The sequence below is a fragment of the Carcharodon carcharias genome, chromosome 6 (assembly GCF_017639515.1).
Source record: "Carcharodon carcharias isolate sCarCar2 chromosome 6, sCarCar2.pri, whole genome shotgun sequence".
Lineage (NCBI taxonomy): Eukaryota > Metazoa > Chordata > Chondrichthyes > Lamniformes > Lamnidae > Carcharodon > Carcharodon carcharias.
In genome coordinates, this window is record NC_054472.1 from 38,282,664 (window position 1) to 38,302,091 (window position 19,428).

Consider the following 19,428-nt stretch of genomic DNA (forward strand, 5'->3'; position numbering starts at 1 on the left):
CCGCTGAGTAATTCCCACATTTTCTGTTTTTATTTCAGATTCCCAGTATCTGAAGTATTTTGCTTTTATCATCTGTGAAGGGTTATCTCTGTCTCAAGATGTTCCCAGTATTTATGAGAAGCCATTGATGGCTCTGCTTAAGATGACACTTAAACACAATGTTAGACTAGGTATCAGGAAAAGTAGACAAATCACAAGCGGTATGCAATGTGCACAATCATATTGTTATTGAATTTTGTGATTTTGGGAATGATTAATGTGGTGATTTATTGCTTTTTTAATGACGATAAACAGAGTGAATTGCCATTACTGCTTTGGCTTGTTGTTTTCCAAACAGGGCTGCATTCAAAAAGAAGTGGAAGGATTTCATGTAAAGGAAAGGCAGATTTTAAAGGAAGGAGCTTTGACAAGTAGGGCTCATTGAAACTATCATGAATAAATCTTAATCACAAATCTCTTGTTGTTGCAGCTATTGATTCTGCCACTCCCTCTTAACTGTGTTAGAAGAAAGTACACTGAAGAAGAGAGTATGTTGTTCCACAATCTGCCTCTGCCCCCTCCTTTGGCATGTCCACTTCAATGCCTTTTTATGTTGCAACATTTTGGAGGGCACAACAAACCACTATAATTCAAGTGACGTCCTATCAATTCATAAATCTGAACCTTCATTTTAGCATTTCCATTGCTCATTCTACATGAATTCCTGTTCATGTATAAGACTTGTTGGCTTAGAAATTGGATCATGCCTGATTTGGTGCGTAATCCTGGTGCAGCGGACGCAGGCCCAACAACCTTATATTTTTTTATTATCGGTGAGCTTCAGGCATCAGTCACAGTTCCATAGGTGGCTCACCAGGCAGAGGAAGCCCAAAGATCCTTGAACACTGAGTTGGTAAATAATGTTTGAGAAGGGGGTTAGACAATCAGGTGAGCAATGTGCAGTGTGCGGCAGTGATGTGTACATTTAACATGGAGTAACATTCTTGCTCCTATTGGCTACACAATAAGGTAATTTTAAAAAGTTACAATCACCCTTCAGGAAGCAGCCTCAGTGACCTGTTTAAGAATGGCAAGTTTGGCTGTCAGGTGCTTGATAATATTGACTATAGGAATGCTCGGCCCATATTGCAGTCAGTTGCCAAAGACGTTTGCAAAGCAGAACTAAAACCCTTATTTGCATAGACATTTGCTTAGACAGCACCTTCCAAACCCATGACCACTACCATCTAGAAGGACAAGGGCAGCATATAGATGAGAATACCACCACCTGGAAGTTTCCCTCCAAGTCACTCACTATCCTAACTTGGAAATATATCGCTGTTCCTTCACTGTCACTGGAACAAAATCCTGGAACTCCTTTCCTAACAGCACTGTGGGTGTAACTACACCACATGGACTGCAGCGGTTCAAGAAGGCAGCTCACCATCACATTCTCAAGGGCAATTAAGGATGGGTAATAAGTGCTGGCCTAGCCAGCAAAGCCCACATCCCATCAATGAATAAAAAATAACTTAGAAACGATCTCCTAGATCTGTACACCATTTTTCGCAGGGTATTTCTTCCATGGTGCTACCTTATTTGATGGGCTTCACATGTAGCACCCTGCTGTTCTCCTTCTTATATTATCTCCCTCAAATAGATTAAAAAATGTTAGAGACACTGGGATCCCCATATTGCTGCCTTCAAAAATTGTATGCCAAATTTGCTGGCTGACGTTTTGGTCTGGGAGAGCATATTCTGGAATCTGAAGGCTTCAGATGAAAAGGGCACAAAGAATTTTTCAGAAAGATGAAGGTAAAATAAAGGCATCTGCAAAAGCTTCCTCCTGCCACAAAGATGCTGTGATATTCTTTTAGGATTTCATTAACTCCTATATTATCTTGCCTGCTTTATACAGGCACTTCTTAGACGGCTGGAGCTAAAGACAGCAACTATGGAATCTGGGATGGGTGATGTCATCTTTGGTTAGGGTAGTGTAATTATAATGTCATTGGACTAGTAATCTGGTTTGTAAATTTGAATTCAGTTGAAAAAAAAACAAAAATGGGAATAAAAAACCCTGCTATCAATCATGGTAAAACTGTTGGATTGTCATAAAAATCCAAAAGGTTTACTCATGTCCTTTAGGGATGGAAACCTACTGTCTTTACCCAGTCTGGTGCATATGTCATTCCAGTCCCACATTACTGAGGTTGAGTCTAAACAGTCCTTTGAAATGGCCCAGCAAGCCACTTAATGGTATCCATCCATTTCATAAAAGGATAAGAAGAATAAAAGCAGATAGACCACTCAGCCATGGCCTAGGTATCAACAAAGATATTCCCAACCCCAGTGAACCCTGCAAAGGCTTTCTCAGGAACATCTGGGAGCTTGTGCCAAAATCAGGAGAACTGTTCCTCAGATTAGTCAAGCAACAACCTGACACAGTCAGTCTCACGGAATCATATTTATCAACAGTATAGGATAATAGAGGAAAATCCAATTCAAACATACATATGAATTAGGAGCAAGGTCCCTTGAGCCTGCTCCGCCATTCAATAAGATCATGGATGATCTGAATGTAACCGCAACCCCACATTTCTACCTACCCCTGATAACTTTTCACCCCCTTGTTAACCAAGAATCTATCCAGCTCTGCCTTAAAAATATTCAAAGACTTTGCTTCCACCACCTTTCAGAATGAGAGTTCCAAAGTTTCACTACCCTTTGAGAGAAAAAAATTCTCCTCATCTGTCTCAAATGAGTGCCCCCTTATTTTTAAACAGTGACCTATAGTTCTAGATTCTCCCACAATAGGAAACATCCTCTCCACATCCACCCTGTCAAGACCCCTCAGGATCTTAAAGGTTTCAAACAAGTCACCTCTTACTCTTCTAAATTCCAATGGATACAAGCCTAACCTGACCAACCTTTCCTCATAAAACAACCCTCCCTTTCCTGGTATTAGTCTAGTAAACCTTCTCTGAACTGCTTCTAATGTATTTACATCTTTCCTTAAATAAGGAGATCAGTGCTTTACACAAGGCTCCAGATGTGGTCTCATCAGTGCCCTGCACAACTGAAGCATAACCTCAACACTTCTGTAATTAATTCCCCTCACAATAAATGATAACATTCTATTAGCTTTCCTAATTACTTGCTGTACTTGCACTAGGACACCCAGATCCCTTTGAATCTCAGGGCTCTGCAATCTCTCATCATTTAGATAGTAAGCTTCTTTTTATTCTTCCTGCCAAAATGAACAATTTCACACTTGCCCACATTATACTCCATTTGCCAGATTTTTGCCCACTCACTTAACCAATCTATATCTGCTTGTAGCCTTCTTATGTCCTCTTCACAATTTACTTCCTAGCAATTCCAACAGTAATTAGAAGGATCAGGACTAATTTAACAAATGGGCTAAGCAATAGAATTTGAATTTTATGTTCAAACAGTAAATATGAAAGGGTAGAGCTTCATTCGCAAAGTTGAAATAAAGAAAAGTACTTGAATGTAGTTATTGATTATTCATTGAAAGCATCGAGATACTGGGAAGCTGTGGTCAACTCGGTCAAATAGTAGGATGAATTTTAGAGCTTTTGACCAAGTCTAAACATTTTTTAACCTTTTATATATCATTAGAAGATTAGGAATAAATTTGATATTGCAGCAGGATAGTCTCTGCGACTAACAGCACATATTGGAAATTTGGCATTGCATGACACTTTATTTTTCAAACTTTTTAAATAAACAAAGAAAATCATGTGCAACACTTTGCCTTAGTTTTTTGATATGTGCTGTCAACAGGTGAAGCAAGCCACAGAAAGCATGAACCAGAAAATTACATCTAATGGGTGCAATTTTGAATACCCTGCCTTCAAATAACTTTCATGTTATTAGAGAAGGTTCAGAGAGAAACAAAAAGATAAGAAAAAACAAAAACAGAATTACCTGGAAAAACTCAGCAGGTCTGGCAGCATCGGTGAAGAAGAAAAGAGTTGACGTTTCGAGTCCTCATGACCCTTCAACAGAACATGCCAGACCTGCTGAGTTTTTCCAGGTAATTCTGTTTTTGTTTTGGATTTCCAGCATCCGCAGTTTTTTGTTTTTAACAAAAAGATAAGTCCTGATTAGAGAGTTGCAGGAGGGCCGAACTTGTTTCCTTTGGAGATATGGATATTGAAGGAACATGATCCAATTATTTAAAAATCTGAAAGTTATAAGGCAGGAATTGACCCAGATTTGCACTATGTGCAGTAGCTGGCAGGGAAAACCACATTTTGCCCACCGGCAGCAGTGATGGATTCTCACGCTTTATTGTCCCAAACCCGCTGCATTAATTATGCATTCCTGGAGAAACATGCCATTTCCATGGCAGGCAGGTTCCTCATTTGCCCACCACGCCATCACCTTGCCACTTCACCATGCAGGGCGCTATATTTAAAGTGCAGTCACGTGGTGATTCCGGCCCATGACTGCCGCATAAAAGGTAAAAGGACTGCAGCACCAACGTTTAGTGATGCCTTCCTTGAGCACCTTTTGGGCCCTGTGGAGGCCACCGTGATGTCCTCTACCCCTGCTCTGGCTGCAGGATGGGCAGCAACATCACTAATTTGGCTTGGGAGGCTATGACAGCAGTGGTCAGCGCCACCAGCTTGCAAAAAAGAGGATAGCCACCCAGTACCACAAGAGGATGAATGATCTCCATTCCACCAGGATAAGTCACTCTTCTGATCACTCTCAACTTACACACTCGCAAACCCATCACACATCCCCAGGGATCTCACTCACTGCCAGTTCAAGGGACATCACCATTCACTCTCTCACACACACCTGCATTGTCCTCAACCCGTCCATGGAACCACCCACACATGCCAGGCATACTTATCATCTGGCCTGGCAGGTGTCCTGCTTACACTCTCTGCATCTCTATTTATGCAGGACAAGCTGGCACACAACAAGAGGGAGAGGTCGCTTACCAGTGGAAGAATGCCTGAAATCGAGGTCCTCACAGACTTTGAAAACAGAGACATCCAGTTGGCCGGCGAAGACCTGGACCATTCCTGTGCTGACGGTGAGGTCGCAGTTCTCCACCAAGTGAGGATCCAGCAGTGCAACATCCTTCAGATAACCATGCTGTGAGCGATGTGTCCTGTTTCACAGGCCACTGCCACGCAGTGATGACCCCCTTGCTTTTGCAGGCACATCTGGGAAACAGCTGATTGGATCCACGACCCAGGACCTCCAATCAAGTCTTGAAGAAACCTCTGAAGAGGAAACTGAAGGCACCCTCCTTGAAATCCTGTCACAGCGCTCATCCACAGCCTCTACCAGAGCAGAGATGCACAACTCGGTGGGACTTAGCTTTACAATAGCCTCGGGGATCACAATCTGGTGAGCACATCTCACTTAATCACAGAATCACACAGTGCAGAAGAGGCCCTTCAACCCAACGAGTCTACACCGACACGTGAGAAACACCTGACCTACCTACCTAATCCCATTTACCAGCACTTGGCCCATAGCCTTGAATGTTATGATGTGCCAAGTGCTCATCTAGGTACTTTTTAAAGGTTATGAGGCAACCCACCTCCACCACCCTCCCAGGCAGCGCATTCCAGACCATCACTACACTCTGGGTAAAAGAGTTTTTCCTCACATCCCCCCTAAACCTCCTGCCCCTCACCTTAAACTTATGTCCCCTCATGACTGACCCTTCGAGTAAGGGGAACAGCTGCTCCCTATCCACCCTGTCCATGCCCCTCATAATGTTGTATACCTCGATCAGGTCACCCCTCAGTCTTCTCTGCTCCAACCAAAACAACACAACCTCTCTTCATAACTTAAATATTTCATCCCACGCAACATCCTGGTGAATCTCCTCTGCACCCCCTCCAATGCAATCACATCCTTCCTATAATCTGGCCACCAGAACTGCACACAGTACTCCAGCTGTGGCCGCACCAAGGATCTATGCAACTCCAACATGACCTCCCTACTTTTGTAATGTATGTCTTGATTGATAAAGGCAAGTGTCCCAAAAGCCTTTTTCACCACCCCACTAACGTGCCCCTCCGCCTTCAGAGATCTATGGACACACACGCCAAGGTCCCTTTGTTCCTCAGAACTTCCTAGTGTCATGCTGTTCATTGAATACTCCCTTGTCAAATTACTCCTTCCAAAGTGTATCACCTCACAGTTTTCAGGGTTAAATTATGATCCACAGCAGGTGGTAGTAGGAACTTCCAGAGACTTACAGCCTTCCAGACTTAAAGTTGCATTCAACAGCTTCAGACCATGAAATCTCTTCTCCATCGTCAGCCGCTTTTTTATCCCTTTTTTCAATATTCATTTTAAGTTTTTAAGTTTAATTTTTATTTTTTATCCACATTTTTATTTATTTTCATTTTTATTCATTGTTTTATCCCCAGCTTTTATCCTATTTTCAATCTATTTCTCCCACCACCACCCCTCTCCCTATCCTGCCCCCACTAGGGCCATCTGTCACATGTTCATGTTGTTCTTTCCAGAGTGCTTACCCTTGTCCCGCTATTATCACATTCTGCTTTCTGACCTTAATGCCACCATCAGCACCTCCTTTAGCCAATACCACTGTCCTTTTGTCCATGAAATTTCTGGAAATCTCTCCTTTCTACCACTGGCTTTCTAACCAGCTTGACCTGCTCCACCCCCCTTCCCCGCCTTAAACAGTATAAATTTCATCACATTTTGATTTCTCTTCAGCTCTGCAGAGTCACATGGACTCAAAACGTTAACTCTTTTTTTTCTCTCCACAGATGCTGTTAGACCTGCTGAGTTTTTCCAGCATTTTCTGTTTTTGTTTGTGGTAGCAGGGACTTCCCAGATCCTCGGCACTCGGAGGATTGCTAAAGGCCAAAAATTTGCTGAAAGAGAGTCAGATGACGAGCCCCTGGACTTTGTCATGTCAGAGTTGCTGGAACTGCAAAGGCAAGCTCGGGAACATCAGGAAGGGATGTCTGCTGCACTCCCCAGATTGCAAGGTACGATGGAGGAGTCCGTTCACCTTTAGGCTGAGGTGATAGCGCCGGCATGCCAATGCACCATGGTCAACACTGGTAGGAAGGAGGCCACCATGGAGACCTTGGACCAGGATATCACTCCTGCAATGCTCTGCGGGCTGAACTCCATTGCTGACGCAATAACACAATAGTTGGCCTCCAGCAGCGTGTACGCGAGAGGGGTGTGGGGCAGCTCGATTTCACTCCAGCTTTCCCTTCTCCCTGAGGAGTCAGCCAGGAGTCCATGAGTACCCGTAGGGAGGAGGATCAGCAGGTGCACGCCGCAGGGGTCATCAACCCAGGTGACTCTGGGAGTGTCCAGCCCATCTGAATCCCCTCTTCCTGCAGCTCTGGCTCCACAGCTCGAGGAGGGTGCCACTGCCACACAGCAGGACCCCAAAAGCAGGCTGGGGCCCTCTAGGTCATGGCCCTCCAGGGGACACCCATCAAGGTCATCACAGACAGGGCATAACAGTCAGCAGGCTGCCTCCACCTCTGCTGTGGATATCCAGGGAGCACCGCGACATAGTGGCAGGGTTAGGAAGGTTAAGAAGATATAGTTGCATAGCTTGGGCACCAGTGTTAATCACTTGGGCATAATGTTCACAACTTTAAATAAACACCCAAGAATGTCTCTCTGCCTATGGCTCTTTATTCTGATGAGCAGTGTTCATGTCACTCAGATGTGAAACCTTTCTGCACAAGATAAAAGGCAGGTGAAAGCAAAAAACTGCAGATGCTAGAAATCCAAAACAAAAATAAAAATACCTGGAAAAACTTAGCAGGTCTGACAGCATCTGCGGAGTGGAACACAGTTAACGTTTCAAGTCTGTATGACTCTTCGACAGAACTAAGTAAAAATAGAAAAGAGGTGAAATATAAGCTGGTTTAAGGGGGGGTGGGACAGGTAGAGCTGGATAGGAGGACCAGTGATAGGTGGAGATAGCCAAAAGATGTCATAGACAAAAGGGCAAAGAGGTGTTGAAGGTGGTGATATTATCTAAGGAATGTGCTAATTAAGGGTAGAAAGCAGGACAAGCATGGTACAGATAGCCCTATTGGGGTGAAGGGAAGGGATTGAAATAGGCTAAAAGATAGAGATAAAACAATTGATGGAAATACATTTAGAAATAATGGAAATAGGTGGGAAAAGAAAAATCTACATAAATTATTGGAAAAAAAAGGGGGGGATCGGAAAGGGGGTGGGGATGGAGGAGAGAGTTCATGATCTAAAATTGTTGAACTTAATATTCAGTCCAGAAGGCTGTAAAATGCCTAGTCGGAAGATGAGGTGCTGTTCCTCCAGGTGTCTCAGTCCAGGGTCTCTTCCCTGTGCTTTGTGCAGCCTTCAGGCCAAAGTGATGGTCCAGCCTCACACCCTCTAGGCATATTAATGATGCCTGCAGCTTAATGGTGCTTGTCATTGCTGCCAGAATGCCATTGGCAGGTGTCACAGAGTTCCATCATTCTCTGTGTGCCTCAGCACCTTTAAGGTGAGGCTGGTCCCTATCTCTTCAGCATCTGTGACCATTGACACTGCTCTTGAAGGTGTCAGGTGCTGAAGGCAGACAAACGATCAGGGGCTTTTAAAGTTTCATGGCTGCATCGCCAGGATATGACCCTGTTAAGAAAGCGCGAGTTGCCCTCGGCCAGATAGGAGACAGACATTTTCAGAGGCTACGTGTAGATCTATGGAGTGTCCTCACTGCATATCGTCATCATCCACCTGCAATCGATTGACTATTAGGGCCTCCACTGCGTCCCCATGACAGGAGCATTATCACAAAGGGTATGTGCGCTGCCATAAGCCAGACTGGAGTCAAATGTTCAAAGATGCAATATGATGATCTATGGTGTCTCCTCACTGCATGTTATCATCATCCTCCACAAATCTAGCAGCTATGAGGGCCTCCCAAGCATACCTGCTTCATCTAGCCAGTTAAAGGGGCCTCATCACCATCATCATAGCTTTCGACCTCCTCCTCAAAGGAGGAAACCTCCAGTTCCTCTGCCTCCTCCTCAGCCAGCTCCTTTCTTTGTTACAGCACCAGGTTGCAAAGGGTGCAGCAGGTGATGATGATGCATGAAATCCTCTGTGCACTATATTGCAGGATTCCACCAGACCAGTCCAGCCACTGCAACCTCATTTTCTGCATCCTGATGGTCTGCTCCACCAAGTTTCGAGTTACAGCATGAGCCTCATTACACCTTTGCTCTGTTGCAATCTGAAGCCACTGCATGGGTGTCATCAGCCATGTCCTCTGAGGGTAGCCCTCGTCCCCAAAGAACCATCCCTATTGCCTTTGTGGACTCTGGAAGATGTCAGGGATCTGTGACTGACTGAGAATGTGAAAGTCATGCATACTCCATGGAAACAGAGTGCAGACTGCAGGATGCGTTTGTGGTGGTCACACACCAACTGCACATTCAGTAAATGGAAGCCCTTGTGGTTGTCATAGTTGACCGCTTGTTGTGACGGAGATCTGAGCACCACATAAGCGCAGTCGATCACACCCCTGCACCTGTGGAAACTCAAGATCTGAGCAAATCTAATAGCTTTGCATCCTGGCTCTTCTGCTCCTGGGCAAAATGTACGAAGTTGTGTGCCCTCGTGAAGATGGCATCCATGACTTCCTGGGTGCATTTGTGGGTGGAGGCTTGTGATATCCCATGGAGGTCACCTGTGGAGCCCTGAAAGGAGCCACTGGCATAAATTGAGCGTTGCAGTCACTTTCGCAGCCACTGGCAGTGGATGCCCTCCATGTCCCCGTGGTGCCAAATCCTGCAGTAGCTGGCAGATATGACCAAACAGTTCCCTAGACATGCACAGCAATACTGGTTCTCAGTCATCTGCAGGAATGAAAGGTATCTGTAGACCCTGGGTCTAGCTAGGTGCCAACCAGTGACGGCTTGCTGTGGTTCTTCTGTGTGCGGGAGCCCCAGCCGCCACTTCTTCCTGAGGGTGTGCTCCTCTCTCTGAGCAGCCAGGCACATCCATTGCCTTCTTCTCTGTTGCCTTCACTCTCTATATGCCACAAGGCATACAGCTAGTTCACCAGGCTCTATGCTCCTGATGTACTTCTCCTACAGGGTGAAAGAGAGAGGTGTGTGGGTTAGCTTGGGTGTTCTGAGAAACCCTCTTGGTTAAGTCTGAAGGCCCCTTAACGCATCCTGAAGTATGTTGGATGGCCAGAGTTTCGTGCACTCCATGGCTGCCCGAAACCCTACTTTCCTCTATCCCGCTCCACCTGACCGATTGGCAGCAGTTTTGCGCATTGGACTACATGCTCTGCTCTCAGCTCAGGCACAGGCATTCTCCTAACCCATACTACATACTGTACTGTTAGCTTGAACTATGGGGGACACTGGTCCAAACCGGGATGATGGCATTGCAAGGAGCTGTGAGCGCCTCCAACAGTGACTGCTCCACAGCCAGCTTTAGAAAGGAGATTGTACAATGTGCCCAGTTGCCCAACTGTTCTGCAGTCCATTAAAATGCTCATTCATTGGCAGTCTGTGCCTGGAGGTTGAAAAGCTCTAGAGTACTTGGTGGGACATTCATGCCTGTGTGTTGCTTGAGTGGGCAGATAAACTAGGGACCCAACTCCACTCATGTCAAGTGGCTGCGTCTGAACTGACTCAGCTGCAGAAGAAGAGTCACTTTATACAAAGTTTCTCTAATGCCTGGCTGCTTCCCTCCCCCAACCTCCCACACCTGCTTGTGCACTACCTTCAACCTCAGGTCAGCTCCTGCCCCCCCTTCCAACTGCAGGTCAACCTTGCCCTACCTCCCCCAACATGCCTCAACCACAGGGCAGCCCTCCACTCCCCCACCCCCCCGCAATGTGCCTCAACCTTGAAGCCCAGCAGGCGACCCTCTCGAGTGCCGCGCAATGTTACTGTGCACTCACCTCCGAGTTCCTCTCAAAACGCAGCCCGCCAAGTGTACACCTTATACATGTTATTGTGAAACACGTGGGCGGACGATCCAGCACAGGAGGATGATTCTGGTGGCCTAGCCTTATAGTGACATGCAGATGTATTACAATTTATTTGCAAGCCTGCAGAGTAAAGACACAAACTCTTCCAATTCCCCCCAATGCCCAGTGTGAACACTTTTTTACACTCTTGTAACGAACCTAATACTTCCCCAATTGGGACAGCTGCTCTTGATACCAGCTTAAAGCGTGTACTCTATTGCAGCACAATTCCAACATCAACAGATTCACTTTTAAAACAAGTGCATTTTCTTTTCAGACAAAAAATTAATCAAACTGAAGAGAGAGAAATAAGTCACACATTTTCTAAACTCTGAATCATCCCTCTTTTAATACCCTCAATAATTTTTCACTACAAGCATTCCTTTTGGTGAAATAATCTGATAACTGATGGTTTGTATCAACCCATTGGAGTTTAGGTACCTTCTTTTTCCCCACCATTTGGTTTAGACTTGCAATCAATTCATAATCTTTTTTCACTCATAGTAATTCTGCAGTGCACATTATCCCAAAGGGATCAGTTATTAATTTAACATCCTATTGGAACATTTTCTTCATCATTTCTCCCGCATAGTATTTCCCCTAACATTTTGGATAAAAAATTGTCATGTCAACCACCTCTATGAGTGCGAGAGTCTCCGTAGCCAGGGTGCTCTTTACTACTTGTCATGAAGCTATTAATGTGTATAATGTTATTGGAAATTTTAATTTTAAATATAGGTTTAGTCTGTGGCTGTGTCTGTGTTTGTGTTAATTGGATTAAAGACAGCTAGTCTGGGTGCTTTGACGTATAGTAGTTTTGAGATTAAACGGTAAGGTAAAGGACATTTGCATTTGTTGAATAGAGCATTCAAGAAGGCGAGTGAAATCTTGCACCTATCTAGGACAGACCAAGCAATATGTTTATATTATTAATAAAATTGGTATTACGAAAGGGTCTTTATTGTTAGAATAAATGGAGTTCAAAGGGCCTGGTGATACAATGAGAATTTACATTCAAAGAGAATTGCTGGGTATAACAGAAAGCAGTTTTGTGTGTGCAGAGCAGAGGCATGTAACATCAAAGCAGCTGTAAGCCTACAGCTGTCTGCAAAGGAACCAAAGTGAAATTCAGATTTGTAACGTGAAAATGCTTCGCCTGGTGTCTGCTTAAAATTTATGGGTTGTTGTTGTCTTAGTGGAGATTAGTTTGGGAATTTGGTAAAAAGTTATGATATTAGTAATTTGTAGCCATGTGTATATGTTTAGCTTGTGTAAATTAATAAATGTTTCATGTAGTTTGATATAAAAACCTCTTGAGAACTGATGGTCTTATTCCTGAATTTAGAGCTGCATCTCAAACATACCACTTGAAAAATAGGTTATGATAGTTGTTTAAAGTTTCCCTCTGGGATTTTAGATAACAGCCTTTACCAACTGCTGTGACATAACACTACTCACCTTATTTTCTTGGCTTCTGAAGCCAAGGGGCAACATTTCCATTTTCACCCACAAGAAATATTATGAAACATGCTGCACTTGAAGACCCACCAACAAGGTTTGCAAGAGAGGTGTCACTGAACACAATGAATTTAATATTCTTAGGGTTGCCCAAATATGGAAACTTCAGTACACATTTCTCCATCTTTAACATTTTTAATGTTTTGTTCGCCCGTAAGATATCCTGGACCTTGGGGTGTTTCATTATAGTACTCAGTTCAAGAACATCGAAGCTTGCATCCAGCCTCGTCTGCATGCCCAGCCAATTTAATTGTCCAATCAGTCTTCACAACTGCTCTGTCTCATCTTTGGAAGCATCTGCATCTTTTTGTGAGGACCTGGCCTAACTGACTGTGATAAGGCTAACACTTTCTAAATTCGATTGCTGGTGTAAAGTAACAGACCCACACTGTTTTATTTCTAATTCAATATATTTAGAGCTATTAGCCTGGCTCCCAACCTTAAAGCCTGTTCTAATCCTGTCAATAACTTTGTTGTCAAAGTCACTAATGCCACCCTATAGGAAGTCATCAACATGCATCATGAAGATGCCTGCAAGGTTCCCACCATGGTACCAATAAAACATGATAGGATCTGCCGTCAGTTGGAGACAACCTAACTTTAACAACACTGATCGAACTGAAAAGTACACACTCTTGAAGCATCATTTAAACCATATATGCACTTATTCAATTTCCAAAGTTTTCCCTTTACCTATGGCACCTCCTTAGGAGGTTTGAGAAACACTTTCCTCTGGAGGTTACCCCCCTGCAGAAATGCAGCTTTGATACCTATGGACTTATATTCCCACAAAAAAGTCACCAAAAGGGTCAGAAAAAATTTCAAAATTACCTTCCATGCTGTGGGTGAGTCCACTCTGATTTCTTTATCTGTTAAGCATTCTTCAAATCCCTGGGCCACTAACATAGCCTTGGCCTTATAAGCTCCATCCAGTAGAGTATTTTCTGTGCAGACCCACATATGTGACAATGCTGGCTGACCACTATTTGGGATTTCTGAATACATACTAAATTTGCTTCTGTATAGCTTTAATCCCTAACCTGTTAGTCATTACAAAAACCTCTCAGTCATGAGGACTCCTACCTCTGCTATGTTGTTGTGATGGTTCAGTATTCTCCACTTTACTATGTTTTCTAGTCAAGTTGTGACCACTACTTGCCTGTTGAAGTCTTTCTGGGCTCCTACTGTCAGGTCCCTTGTATACCCAGGCTGAAGCCCGATCCACCATGAACGTTTCCTCACCTGAGATTCATCACCCAACTCATCACTGTAACCTGGGCTACACTTCCTTATTTTCCATTCTCATACTTCTTGTTTCCAGTCCATGGCCTTTACTGCTTGTCTATCATCCTGGACATTCAGCCAATTCTTATATTTTTCCAGTAGCTTTTCCTGCCTGTCCCATTATTTTTCCTCCCTCCAGTTATCCGATCCTTCTAGGCTATATGAAACCTGGGAACCCACTTTGGGCAGCTGACCCCTGGACAAAATAGCCCCTTCCTGTTTATCACAATCAGATTTTCTACCGATATCTAACTCCTGATCTTTCATATCTAGTCTCTCTGGCTCTGCCCCACAAAATATATGAGTATTCAATGCACATGGTGCTTCATCATCCTCTATCACATTGTCAGTATTTGCAAATTCATAATTCATTCTGATGGCCCGTGAGGCTTTTCTTGCCTGATTCCTATGTTGAATAATCACAGTTTCCCTTCACATCCTATAACTTTCCCTGGGCCTTTCCATTCCCGTTGCCTCTCTCTTATAATAAACTAGATCATCTGAAGTGGTTTCTACTTCAAATGGTCTTATGAAGTTTGCAATGCTCTTCTAATTCTTTCCAAAACTTCAGCCTTGATGAAAGCTTTCCTGCCTGCATATAAGGCATTTAAGTGAGCAGAAAAATAGAGCTAATAGTAGTTCCTTCAAGAGCAGGGGAAACATCTGATAGCACTGAAGGCAGCTTCAGATTCCTACTATACACTATACCCCCCATACCATATAATATAGCCCCCAATCATTTGGAAAGAACTTCTTACATGTAGTGCCAAACCAGCGCCATTTGCAACTTGCAATCTGGTTGGTCATTCGGTATCTTATGCAATATTTCACCATTACTACATGGTTCCTCTCACATAAACCATTGCAGCCATTGTATGCATTGACTATGATAGGCAGATTTTCTCACGTGTCCCAAAATTCATCATTTACAAATTCTCCTCCATTATTCATCAGGAATTTAGTCAGTGTTCTCCATCCATTTCTCCATGACCTTGTCTACAATGGTTTGTTTGTCCTTGCCATTTATTACCGTAGCTAGGTTATATCTAGGTCACCATATCTACAAAGTGTAGCAAAAAAAATTCCAATCCTTGTCCCATACTTTTAAGTTCATTGCCACTTCATCATTAAATGCCCTGGCCAGTGGCAGACTCACGACAGGATCTGGTGGTGTCCTTCGATATTTAACACAAATGTTACATTGAGCCGTAACTTGCTCAATAAGGGTGTCATATTTTTTATCAGCTACTCCAGCATCTGGCAACAGAGTTTTTGATTTCTATGATGCTGGATGTGCAAATTGTCTGTGTAGCTTCCAAATAATCCTTTCCACGTCCACCAAACTTTTATCCCCAGAAGTTAACAACACTGCTTAGACTCTCCAGTGAGAAATATCTGGCTTTCTCAATGGCAGGCAGTAATGGCCTGATCACATAAAATGCAGATCTATGTTTTTTCCGAACACAATTGCTTTGTCATTCTCCATGTATAGTTTCATCAGTGCTTTTTTCATCGAAGATTTACTCAACAATAGAGATATCTCACTAGAGACCACAATCAGTACTGATGAAAATACTGATCCCAACTACCTGGCATGGGAGGGCTACTTTTCTGGAAGACATTAGCGTATTGTCACCAACAAACCTAAAGCAGGTGGAGCTTCCATTCTCAAACCATCCACCAATCTACCTTGAGAGCTTCCAGGTAGCAATTAAGCCAATCCACACACTGTGGAAGTGCAACTGCTATCCAGCACTGTACAGGTGATCAAATCAGCAACCAAAATACTCATCATTGGATTCAAACTCCCAGTAACCAACAATTCCTTAATGGCAATCACCATTATCATTCTCAGCTTCAGAATTATCTGTTTCATGTGTTACTTCAAAAACACAATTCTTTCGCTGAGGGCAATTCATTGCGTAATGATATTTATAATCACACCAATAGCACCGATTAATCATTCCCTGTGCATTTCTCAGGTTCAAGCACCTAAGGTTGCCATCCCAGACACACTTTTTGTCTCGATTCTTAAACTGGCTGAAAGTACGACTGTCTTCAGGCTCTTATCAACAACCCTACCTTTGTACTGAAATCTGCATCTAATATTTTGGCGATCTTGAACTCCAATAACCATGGTTTTACATCATTTGCTTTACAGCAGAGTTGTCTATATTTAATAGAAACATAGCTGGAAATGGCTGCTTTCCCAAAAACCTTTTTAGGGCAGCAGCCATATGGTCTAGGAGTGAGTCTTTTCCATGAAATTGAACACCCGTCGAAACAAAACATCTATCAATATGAGAAATGTGCACACAGTCCAATAACCTGAAAGCTAATACAGACTCTGGGATTTCAAGGTTAAACTTTTTCAGTCTCTTATACCACTTATCAAAGTCCATAATATACTCCTCCATGGACGGATCATCTGTTTTCTTAAATCTATCAAAAGTTGATCATACTTCATATGCTTCCAAAAAATCATCCTTTTTGTAAAACTTATCCAAAAACTCTAATAGAAGGGCTAATCCCTCTTCGGTGTCCAAGTCATCCACATCCAATTCTGAAAATACTTTACTCCTAACCTTACTTTTTGCAGGAAATAACAAAGCAAGGTATACCTTGCTTCCTCTGGGGTAATGAGGTAACCCGTGTCCACATTTCAACTTCATTTTTCCATTGCTGATATGGTTCCGCCTCTGAGAGAACCAAGGGATAGTCAAAACCTGTGATTTTGCATCATCCTTCTGCCATTCTGTAACTGAGTTTATCAGCAGCAGTATGCTTCTTTTCTCTCAGAGGATGGAAACAAAGCTTCTTATTCATCCTCTGGTACCATGTTAAATGCAATATTCATATGTTGAGGGAAGTATGAGTTTGAAGCCAGCCTGTAACTTCAGACAGGCTCATTTGCAAACTTACAGAGTAAAGACACAGATTCTTCCAATTCCCCCAAACACCCAGTGTGCATACCATTTTATACTCCTGTAATGAAACGAATGCTTCCCCAATTGGGGACAGCTGCTCTTGATTACCAACTTAAAGCAGGTACTCTATTGCAGCACTATTCCAACATTAACAAGGAGGAGGACCGCTGTCCTCAGTCTCTCCAGCTGTGTCCCCTTCAGGAAAAACAAGATCTGCATAAAAGAACACAAGCATTTAGGAATTAAGGACATCACATCTCATCTTAAACATGCTTGTCGTGAGTTCCACATTTCCAGTAGTGAACACATGAGCACCATGCTTCCCCGCTCACTTGCGTTGGCACTCCTGTTTCACCATGCATCATAAAGCAGCTAAAGATGCTCCCCCTTGGGTGGTCACTCCCTTCCAAATAGCGCACCATCCCATGTTGCCAGATGCAAGCCCCAAAGAGGGGAGCAGTATGGAAGACTCACCTTGGTGGAATGAGGAGGTGATTGGCTCCTTTGTGGCACTGCACCCCAGTTCGGAAGGTGGTTCCATGGCTGCGGACTGCCTCTGCAATCTCCATCCAAGCTTGCGTGGTCAGACAGGCTGGTCTTTTGTTGCCTTCCCTGTAATGTTCAATGGTTTAATTGATCTGTGTTTGATTATGTTAGTCTGTTTACTTATCTATGTTCATTGTGCTTAATCGATTAAGCCTTGTCATAACCTCTGAGAGCTAAAGTAAACAGAAGCTTCCTGAGAAACCAGAACTGTGAACATGTGTGTAGAAATCTTGAAGTTGCTTGAGATAGTTTAAAGTACTTTAAATAAACCTGTTATAAACTTAAAACTAATTATCTCTGGATTGCTCTGAGGTAAATCATATCTCTAAAATTTATAACAAACTGGTGAATATACAATACTCCCCTGGGAATAGGACCTCAGACAATGCCATATCAGCTCGGAGGAGAACCAGTCTTCCCTTTGCCATAATGGGCATTGTCTCCTGGTCCAGTCCTTGGATCCTCAGTTGAACCACAGAGGTGCCTGAGTCCAGGGTTGAGCCATAGGGGTGGAGGAACCCAGAGTTGTGCCACAGTGGTAGAATCCAGGGATGAGCTGCAGGGGTCTTCAGCAATGCACTGAGACAATCCTTAGCAACAAGGTAGTATTGCATGCACACTGGCAGCCCTTTAAAGATAGAGCCAGCATCTGCCTTTCAGTCAGGTGACACTGCGATCAGCCCCTGGTTGCCCACCCCTAATTGTCAGCTGGATGGGCCCCATGCCTCCTGGCTGCATGATCACAGATGGCTGGCTGTATGTTGCTCTTGTGGAGTGGGCACCCACTTCAAGTGCCACCACTGTGACCCATGCCATCCAAATAAAATTCAGCCCACCACGTGTAAATCCTTCCTCCATGCAACCCTCTTGAGTCCACACATTGCCAACATCTGAGTTGGTAGATGCGAGCGTGAAAACAAGTGACAATGTTTCTTCATCATCAGTGTCCTGCTCCTCTTGGCCTTTGTGCTTCCTCACCACTGCCTGGGTATCTGAAAGGAGGAAAGTCCAGATATAAAGTTAGGGTTGTCATAAGGGTGGGGGGAGGAAAGTAAGAAGTACATGCTGACATCATCTGCCTGCACTTGCGTGTCACCTTGTCCTGCAAGAGAGAGGGAAGTGTGTCAGTGAGTATGGTAAAATGTGATTGCCCAGGGCAGTGCCTCAGTAACTCTAGAAATGTGTTGAAGAACAGATTTCTGTTCTACCATGAGAGCCTGCAAGTCCCTTTTAAAAGTAGTATCCGCAGCCAAGATGGCAGCAGTCTCAGCATTTTTAACAGCAAGTTTTGCTTGCACTGCAACAAGCTGAGCTTCCATTTCTTCGGTCTGAGCTTCCAGTCACCTTCACTCTTCCTGTAGGTCAGACACACTTAACTTGTAGTAACAGCTGCAGCCAGAATACATCCCCCTTTTAAGAGGTGCAAGCTGGCTTTAAGCAGTCCTTGCCTCTCATGAGCTTGAGCCCCCTTCTGAAATCTGCATGGGAGAAAGTGGAAGCCAATACCAGCTCCCCACGCACCCACCACATCAAGACGCTAGTGTACTGAGGCTCTTTTCACTCTTGGTCACATGTCAGCCAAACTCAAAATCTGTAGAAGATGCCTGTATCAGCTGTGCAGTTTTTGAAAGTTGCTCACTTGGTAATAACTCTTCCAGTGCTATTTCTGCTTAGCAACATATTGCCATGGTTGAATTAGTTTGTATTCATTGGAAGCAAGAATAGAAGAGAATATAAATGTGTGCTTTTCAGCTAATTTTATTCAGGCAACCGTTCTATTCATGGGGAACGTCATTTTCCAAGGGCAAGGCAGCTACAATATATAATTTGTGCGAAAGCCAGCAATTTATTTTTCAGTGAGCACAGAATGCCTCAGGCTTTCAAACAATACATTGCACACAGTCAGTAGCACTCTCACCTCATTCCCATATCAGGAGCTGAACATAAGTCCTTGGGCATTAGTTTTTTTAAAACTTGGCCTGGTATCTGTATCAATGATATACAGGGTGAGAAGAGGGGTACTGGCCCCTACTGGCTAATAGAAGTCAAACCCAGGCCTTGGAAGAGAAAAAGAGAATACTATGAGGAATTAGCCCCCTTTATATAAAGGAGCCGGAAGGTCACAATAAAAAACTGCTGGGCTTGGGATTT